The sequence below is a fragment of the Bombyx mori genome, chromosome 9 (assembly GCF_030269925.1).
Source record: "Bombyx mori chromosome 9, ASM3026992v2".
Lineage (NCBI taxonomy): Eukaryota > Metazoa > Arthropoda > Insecta > Lepidoptera > Bombycidae > Bombyx > Bombyx mori.
Genome location: NC_085115.1, coordinates 12,642,056 through 12,652,284, shown reverse-complemented (window position 1 = coordinate 12,652,284; position 10,229 = coordinate 12,642,056). Strand labels below are relative to the sequence as shown.

General features: G+C 36.1%; 1 long non-coding RNA gene across 1 annotated transcript; it reads left to right on the top strand.

Annotated features, from left to right (window-relative positions):
• The first annotated feature begins 3,070 nt into the window (after positions 1–3,070).
• On the top strand, positions 3,071–9,397 carry LOC134199401 (uncharacterized). Its single transcript, XR_009973883.1, has 3 exons — positions 3,071–3,731; positions 5,958–6,176; positions 6,927–9,397. It is a non-coding gene; the product is annotated as an uncharacterized LOC134199401 (long non-coding RNA).
• The last annotated feature ends 832 nt before the right edge of the window (positions 9,398–10,229 follow it).

The window sequence follows — 10,229 nt, the reverse complement described above, 5'->3', positions numbered from 1 at the left end:
GAGCAAAGGAGGGATAGGATTAGGTAACAGCTAGTGGGCTTAGGTAGCTTTTTAGGCAGCGGCTTGGCTCTGCCCCTGGCATTGCTGAAGTCCATGGGCGACGGTAACCACTCACCATCAGGTGGGCCGTATGCTCGTCTGCCTACAAGGGCAATAAAAAAAAAAGCTGCCTGAGCATCTCCGAAGGAGACCTAAGAAGTCAAGAGCAGCTGCTTTTCGAATAAATATACTACCGGATCGGAATCGCGATCCGCTGAGAAGATCCGGCGAGAAACTCAGCGGGCTGATGCATAGGGTTAGGTGACCCGTCGAACTCTTTGCCGAGTTCGACGAGTACGGTTACCAGGGTCCCTAAGCCTGCTCCTAGTGTTAGAGCCGAAGGCATCTAATGCAAGAGTTATTAGATTTGATGGATCCGTAAGGACGAAAGCGTCTGAAGGTATGATGCCTTTGAAATAGGAGCACATTGTGTTTTTGCACAGCCCATAGACATTACATCGTGAATGGAATCAGTCACCTTGATTGATGCAAGGTCGAGGCCTCAAACGCGTTGTATAACGGCTATTCTGACATTCAAACTGGAGAGAATGATTTCCTTGAGAAGGAAGTTTACAGAATGCTGGCTACTAACAAAGCCGGTTCACATTAGCCCTACCACCAGTTAAAAAACTAAGCAGGAAATTTGAGTAGCACTGAAGTAATCAAAACAAATCATTACGTTTACGCGGTCGAGTTATGTTTGTGACATTCGTAAACCACTCGTAAACAAACAAACTGACGTCAATGCAATTCATATTTAGTGTTATACTGCTCAATGACTGTTGCCCATAACTTGTACGTTTTTTATACTTACTAGTGTACATTTTAGTAAACAAACAGTTGTAATTGTCAGTTGGTCATAAAGTCACTAGTGTTTACAGGAATGTTTTATTTTATTTTTTATTGCCTTTGTAGGCAGACGAGCATACGGCCCACCTGATGGTGAGTGGTTACCGTCGCCCATAGACTTCAGCAATGCCAGGGGCAGAGCCAAGCCGCTGCCTAACCGCTATGTATTTTTTAAGAAGGCTTTTTTGGACTATGTTTGAATTTGGCCTCTGATGTATTAAGGTATTTTGCTTATAAAGCGATATTGACCTACCTTCGAAGTTGCCGTTACGTATACACAGTTAAGTAGTACCTATTTATTTTATAAGTATTTTTTGTTTCTATCATAATCGAAATAGGCACCCATAGTATCGATGCACCACTATAGTGTTAATTTTTCAAGATACAAGAGCCAACAAAATCTTCCAAGGTATTTGTCCTGCATCTCGAGTATTGAGTAGTACGATTTTTTCCTGCCATTTGTCCATTCTTTGGAGAAGTAGAAGTCTGTCGGCGCAAGGTGTTTTGAGTACAGTGGAAGACGCAAAGATTCCAACGCTCTTGTAGCCTAGGGACGTAGCCTGTTGTGCTGTATGAGATCTATCGTTGTCGTATAGGAGCAGCGGGAACGAATGACCGATTAACTAAGGTTGACCGGAGACTCGCGGGTATCACATATCCCGTATCATAACTGTATCCAGTTCCTCACCCTCGACTTCCAAAAGAATTCTGGTGCCATTCTCTAAGAAGCTGTGATTAATTATACCCGGACTAGACCATTAAAAAGTGACCATGACTTTTTTAGGGGTAAGTTTTTGTTTGGAGCATTGTCTTGGTGCAGAACCAGGATCTAACCAATATGATGATCACTTACGACTATAAAAATATCCCATTTTCATCGCAATTGCCAATACCGCTCGTAATCACTTTGTTTCTGTGTCTATTATGCAAAGCAAAGGATTCTCTAACGCCTTCGTCGCACTGGCGATCGTCCCAGTTATCTAGTTTTTTTTTACTTTGCCACATTGACGTAAATGGACCAATATTATTTTGATGCCAATGTTGGAAGCTGCTGCTAAGTGGGTCATGATTCCGACCCGATGGTAGATACAGCGTAGCACTGCCTTTGCTTGAGCAGAAGTTAGCAAAATTCCAGGCCGAGCCCCGTGAGCTCACCTACACGTCTGGTGAAGACTAGCATAACCTCTCGACGTTAGCTTAGTTCTTTGCATGAATGACGCTGGCTGCATATGATCAGAGCTGTCTGTTCACCTGCCTTTATAAGCAAAACTCAGGGGATTTTTATTCCTGAAATCGTCGTTCAACGTTTAGGTCAATGAAGTAGGAAACCTATGGAAATGAAACGTCAACAAAAATTTCGTGCCACTGTGACGTCATCTGGCCACAAAACATGGCGGCTTTAGTGCTGTACAAAAGATTTCAATGTTATCAGGTTTTATCGATAAACGTTCTTGGCTCATTTTATTTTAAATATTGTTGAGTATTATTTATTTGTAGAATTTATACTTTAATGGGAAGTAAGTAGGTATATTGTTATGTGCAAATATGATATGATTTAGATGGGTGAAATCTAAGACAAGTTCGTCCTTCGAATTTGCCAAGTAAACGATATGATGATTTTTAAAAGTTGCTACACTGATTTTATAAAGTTGTCGTTTGTCGCAAAACATAAAGATATGGCGTAGTTCAAAGCCATCAGCCCATTTCTAGCATGCTAAATGTTATCGTATTTTGAGTACGTGTTTTTCTTAGACTATTACAATCTATTTTAATTGTTTTGCTGACTCTAAAGTCCGTAACATACTACCGCAGCGCACCCCAAGGAAGGTGCGCCGCACCATTTGAATCACTTTCGCTTGAGAGTGATTCAAATTTTAAACTTATCAAGGGACCGCGTGAAAAAAAAAACACCTACAGAATATTTATTCATTAATTAAAAACGTCATTCCTTGTGACTTCCTCTCTAAAATCACTTAATTATTAAATATTTAACAAATTTACAATAGTGTTTTACTCACTGCGGAATAAAACTATTTTATTTAAATAGTTCCGAAGAGATTTTGTCGGTAGCCTTTTTCCCGAAATATCTAAACAGAATGTCTAAATATGTTTTGATGACATATTTTAAAGTGGTATTTATGATTAGTGTCATGATCAATAGATTCCGACCGAAAATGGATTTTTCGGATGAGGGCTCCATAATGAATTTAAATACATATAGATAATAGTTTTAGGACATCGACTTTCTTGAGATCCTATAAAATACGTTTTAATTATTATTTTTGTATGTTTTAAGCATGATAAATTATGAAATTTTATATAATCAATCATATTAAATCGATATCAAAGTCAATAAATAATGTACAACCCAAAACAGACGGCCGAACTGACGTGACAATGACATTTGGCGCGCTAAACATGGCGGATTTTCGGCCTCATTAGACGGAGACGGAGATATTTACGTATATTCATGTTTCATTTTATGTACGCACTGAAATACTGTTATATTGTTTTCCTGCGAGTTAAAGTGCTGAGTAAGAACGAGATAGATATATGTTTATGTATGTGCCTTCAAAATGGGTGCTATTTATATAAGCAATTGTACGTATAGAACAATATGTCGTGTCCCTACTATATAGGTCTATGGTTTAGGTAAGTAGGTAATGATTGACTTTCGTCCTTATGTCAACTGTCATTTTCCTGCACCACGATGCTACCAGAGGAAATGCCTCAGTGAAATGATAAATAGCGAAGGAGTATTAAAAAGATAATTTTTTTTATTAGCCCTAGCAAGAGCCCTCGCAGAATCTACTACTGGATCGGAATCGCGCCTCTCTTAGAAAGTATAGTATAATTTTACAGATTAGCACAGCAGCAAACAATCCACCGGGGATTAAACACTGAGTTATAGTAACCGGCAAACATCTTGAGCAAATGACCTTGACTGCGCAGAACCGAATTTTAGATCACTTTGGTGGTGAGGGTGAGGCGCGACGGCAGGGGAAATCGTATCGAGCGCGTTATTGGTAGATCAGTCGAACCCTGCGCCCCGCACCGCGCCCTCGTTCCGCTCGCTCCCAAAAGTACGCTTGCGTACAGTGAAAAATCTATCGTTATTAATAGTTAAGTTATTTGTTATAATTGCTTGTTGACTTTGTTGCCATTGCTATTTGTTGAGTGTTTGTTGATTTTTTTATAAAAAATACACTATGCCGCGACAAACTGGTGTAGTAATCAAAAGAAAGGATAGAAAAATTGTGTACGACGTATATTGCTTCATTATAAAACAGGGGAAGAATGATACGGAAAAAGTAAAACAGACTTCGGAAGCAACAAAAACATCAGTGAGTACTGTTAGGTGCATTATTAACGAAGCTAAAGGCTCTGGCTTGCTCGCCGTGTTTGGGACTCCGGGTAAGAAAAGATCAGGGAAGAAGAGAGTTATCGGAATGGATACTTTCGTTCAATCTGTAATAAAAAGATGTAATCATAATAACTACATAACAAGCAGCGAAACTCCGTACCGTAGAAAGGCTTCGAAAAATTTAAAGAAGATATACATTTTAATGGCTCGGAATGAAATTTACGACGAATTATGAAAGAGCTAGGCTTCAGATGAAAAAAAAAACATAAAATAATCGGAAGCTGGTAATTGATAAAAGTAACATTCGATTACTACGAATGGAATATCTTAAAAAAATAATTAATTCTAGACAAAAAAGAAGATCGAACGACCGAGTTGTAAACTACACCGATGAGCCCTATGTCGACTCATCATGATGATGGCGACTCGGGTGATGAAAACAGTGATGATGATGATGGTCAAGATTATGATAACGAAAAAAAAATTACAAATACCAGCTTCGCTTCAACTGAACCAAGACTTGGCAACAGCTCTAGTTTTGACTTAATGGAAGGAATATCTATTTTACCCCAAGATTAAATTATTACAATTATTAACCTATATTTTTTGTTGATGTTCTAATAAATATATAAATAAATACATATGTTGATTTTAATAATTTAATTGCATTATGACGCAGCGTAAATAATGTTTTTGCACGTGAGTGTACCATGCGCAAACTTACCCCCACTACGTCAACAAATGCTCAAGAAGTTTGCCGGCTATCATACTGGAACTCATAGGTTAAGTCCACGTGAAATTTTTTTTTATTGCTTAGATGGGTGAACGAGCTCACAGCCCACCTGGTGTTAAGTGGTTACTGGAGCCCATAGACATCCACAACGTAAATGCGCCACCCACCTTGAGATATAAGTTCTAAGGTCTCAGTATAGTTACAACGGCTGCCCCACCCTTCAAACCGAAACGCATTACTGCTTCACGGCAGAAATAGGCAGGGCGGTGGTACCCACCCGCGCGGACTCACAAGAGGTCCTACCACCAGTAATTACGCAAATTATAATTTTGCGGGTTTCATTTTTATTACACGATGTTATTCCTTCACCGTGGAAGTCAATCGTGAACATTTGTTCTCGATAGCTCTCATTAGCTCGAAACGTAATTTGCTTCGTAATAATTATTAACAATTACAATACAATTAGGTTTTCGCTTTATTCCATAATTCTATTGCTTCGTGCTGAATTCTTTGGGACAATTATTATGTAGATTAATTTGTGTTTATTACATACAACGCTTCCTGAAATATTATAAAAAAATTACTATCAAACCTTTTATTATGAAAATCAGTCTTTCCTTCCATTTTGATTGAAGATTACGAAAGTACACCTTATTTGTAAATGTCTTAACAATTGAAAAAAAAGAGGAAAAAACAGGGGTGTACATAACTTACACATACCTATCTAAATGACTTAAATATACATACAAATATACATAAAAACATATATACATATGGTAAGTCACACAGAGATAACACTACCAAATCATACTGTAATCTAATAATTGTTTTACTTTCACGATTATTTTGGATTTTTTAAACAATTGCATAATATCACTATAATATAAAAAGATACAAAATAAGCCTCGTGTAATAAAAATATCTCTAAAATCACAACAATTTTGAAATCCGATGGAATTATTTTATTAACAGCGAGGTCTGTGCTGCTTCCCGGGTTTGAGTACCGTCGGGGCGCGGGCCGGCAATGGTCGAGGTGAGGAAGCCCTCCTCCTAGAACGTCAAGGTCGAGCTTCGCAGCAGACAAGGTCATCCAGTCTACCTCCACCCCCGTCCGCATTGCCACGTCCACCAAGGAAACCTTCGGCTAGAACCACTAGATACGATCGACTTGAACATAGAGATACTCGCAAGGTATGTATCATCACTCTACCAAAACTTCCATTGACATTAACTGTAAAATATTCAGTAAATTCAAATTTAGTTTATTTGTGTGAGCGGCACCTATAATCTCAAAAAAAACCTCAAAGTACTACTTCACGGAAAATTCGTACAATATAACCGATATCACTCCCAAGATCGCTCGGTGGGTTGGAAATACGAATGAATTTTTTCTATACGAACTAGAAATATTTCCCTATTTGGGAACTTCGATTCTGAGAAACCAATAGTCTACGTGAGGCCAAATTTGGTTTACAAAGCAAGCATTCTCGGCAAGTATTGAATCGAATTAAGTACTGTTACGCCGGTAAGAGTAACGCCATCTATCGCCGAATAGTCGAACGAATATCGAAGGATCTAGTAGCACCTAGAACGCTCGCGAAGTACAACGCCATCTATTGTCAGATAGCGGAAACGACTACTAGAGATGTGTGAAATATTCTCGGTAATTCTAGGGATGAGGTATCGGCTATAAAAGCGTTGTTGAAATGGCACGCAGTCAGTCAGTAATCGGAACTACACGAAGCGAAACAGCGAACGGATCACCTGAAGCGAATTGAGAGGTTTAAAGTGTTTTAAGTATTTGTGAAGTGTTTAAGTGTTGAATACAGTTTTTAGTTGTACTATGGCGAAATGTTATTTATCCCGAACCCCAGCGCGTAACAGTACCAATTAGTATTAGTACGTTTTCGATACAAAATACATCATCGTCATTCATTTCAGGACTCAGACGGTTCCGGTTCGATAGCTTCCACTGCGTCACGCAGCTCTCCTCTGCCGTACGACACGAGTACAGTCCGTAAGCTACCATCGGTGCCCACTTCGTCGTCCTTGCCCGCTGCAGAGTCCCGGGAGTCCTTAGTACGACCCCGGGATTCCAGTTTGCCCTCTCCGTCCAAGCTGGCTGTGTACGCCGCGGCAAGACGTCGCTCCGCAGAATCAGCGAAAGAAAACAATAAGAGAACCCATCATTATCGTATACAGTTTTAAGATTTTGTTTATTTTTTAATGTACATAAAACAATGGTTTTTTTCTACACTAGCTTAACCCAGCCACACTCTGCTGTGTCTGATATTAATAATATTTCCTTCGAAAAATTGGATTTTTTTCATAATTTCATTGTTTATTTCTTATGGCGCAAAACCCTTACTTTTTTGTAAAGCTTACTGTGTGCTTAGTGCGAGTTTTTTGTCGCTCTCGATAGCGTAAAAGTTAACTCGATTTTGTATGGAGTTTGGACAGCGCCACTAGCGGCAAACTTAGGCAAACGTTCCAACTCCATACAAAATCGAATTAACTTTTACGTTATCGAGAGCGTTAAAAAACTCGTACTAAGCACACTGAACACAGCTATCTGTTAGTAAAATTTCCGTCAAGATCGGTTCAATAAATTCGGATATTATAATCTTTGGTATGTTAATAAATTTTGGTATACTAAAATATTATTATTTTTTGTAGAACCAACCCAAGAAGATTTGTTAAATGTTACCATATTTTAAAATAATATGCATTTAATTAGAAACTGTTATTTTGACATTATAAACATACACTTTAATTTTATTTATTTGTATAGATTTATCATAATTCGAGGGGTGAAAGGCTATTTAGTATTAGCATCAACAATTCGATGTTTTTAATTGAACTGCAATTAAATTTACCCCATTCAAATAACTGAAGAAGTTTTCTGTTAACTATGATATTTTTCCAAATTTTAAACTTTTACTGGCTCTCCTGTAAAGTTGCAAAAATGTCGCTTAAACTATCGCCATCGATATGAAGGTATCCCTACTTGCTTACAATAGATTTTTGATAACAGGGTGAAGCTAGCGTTTTCTTTTTGTTGAGTGGAATTTGTTTTGGAATTTACAATGTATCTATTTTGATTAGCGTAAGCGTGCAGAAGAGCTTGAATTTTAAACTAAAACAAGCTTGAATCTATCCAATGTAAATAAGTATTTTCCTTGGTTTCCGCAAATCGTTAATTAAATAACAATTAAAACTATTTTTACGCGTCCACCAAAACTGTAAAGCATTCGAAACGTCACAGATAATATAATGAAAAAAAAACATAGTCGAATTGAGAACCTCCTCCTTTTTTGAAGGCGGTTAATAATAAACGTCGTGATTATATCGTAAAAGTAGTTTTAATAATGAAAATTACATACAGATTATTTACAAGAGCTTTAAAAGTACTTATATTTCATTTTACAAGAAATTGTGTTTGTGTGTTGCGTTTTCATTTGGAAGGATGATACATTTTACCACTTTTTTAAATCGCTTTATTGTATGATTATTCGAGTGGTTTTTTGTAGTTGATTTTAAGTTAACTGCCGGTTGAACTATAGACTTGATAAATTTCGCATAGCTTAGATTCGAATGCCAAGAAAATGTGAACAGAAAAGATAATCACAAGTACATCCTCATTACAATTTTCTCGTTTATATTTTCGTTCGCTTAAACTGGTTTTGTGCAAATAGTACCGTACAAAGCATTACGTAAATCGTATGCAGTACTACAGAGATAATTGGACTAATGACAGGTTAGTTCTTTATTATCTAACAAGCGGTACTGTTGCGGCGTTTGAAACTATTATAGCGTTATATCGTTATTTTTAATGTAATGTATATTTAGCCAAACGGTTTTGAACGTTAAACGATTCTGAATTACAAATATAAAGCCCATCTAATATTGCTCGACGGTCGTTGCATCTATTTCGATAAGAAATTGCGTGTATCACGGTGATATCGAGCTTATTGAAAAGCTGGATAGAAAACAAGAAAAAATAGAAAACAAGAAAAAATTTAAATTTTAGACAAATTTGTCAATGCGTTTTTTGGAAAGTCAAAATGTTGCTTAAAAACAAATACATTGATATATTATCTAAAATAAGGCATTATATTGTTATTTTTTTTGTTTTTAGCAGACAAACAACAAGCTCAATTTTAAATTATAATTAATAAGTAGATAGAGTCACGCAGAAGCAGAATCGATATCAAAATGAAAAACCTTTAAAACAAAACCAGGAAAGCATGTTATGGCACATGTATAAAAATAAGTTTTATGGTTTTATTTTGAAACGAGCAACATTTGTGCTGATTTGAAAAGTGCAATAACAATGAATTAATTATATTAAACGAAATAAATTTCATAAAGGTCAGAATGTATAAAACAATTAAAAAAATATCATAAAGTTTTGTAACTATGTTTTATTTTCTCTAATTTGATTGTCTCATCTTTGTTCGACACTGCCCTGACGCCAGAGATTCTGCGTTTCTACCTATCTGCCTTTATCTTGAATATTTTCGAGTAGCCACTTTCTTATCAAATCTACATTGCTTTAATTAAAACCTAAAAGTGATAAAAGCAAGGTTATTTAATTGAATTTAAATTTTTAATTAAATACGAATACTAATTTAAATTGCTCCAAGTATTTTCTTCATCGAAGGTCATTGTAGACGTCTAAATGTAGATTAAAGATGCAATTGTTAGAATTTAGAGCACTGTCATAATTTGTACCCCTTTTTACAAAAATTGTGGGGACGGACGAGTATGAAATTTCCCACACTTATAGAGAATATTACTATAGAGAAGGAGTGCAAAATGCCAATATTTTTTAAAAATTATACATTAATAATACAATAAATCACCAAAAAAACTGAACTAAAAAACTGCAAAAAACACTACCATGTTTTTGACTCACACTTAATATATAAACTCATTGTTTATTGTCAAACTTTTGTTATTGCTTGAAGTCTGTGGTCAAATTGAGAATAGGCTATTATTGTTTATCCTTAATATTATTAAAATTTGTCTATAGTGTAGTTTTGAAAGAAAGAAAGAAAGAAAGAAAATCTTTATTCGCCAGAAATATAGTTTACAAGATATAGGACATAGCTTCATATATTTCGCCTGTTTAGGCATGCGAAAATTTAATTTATTTTTATATTAATTATAACAAAAATTTACTAAATCTATCTATTTTTACATTCTATCACTTCTTATTCTAATATTTTATTATGTACAACA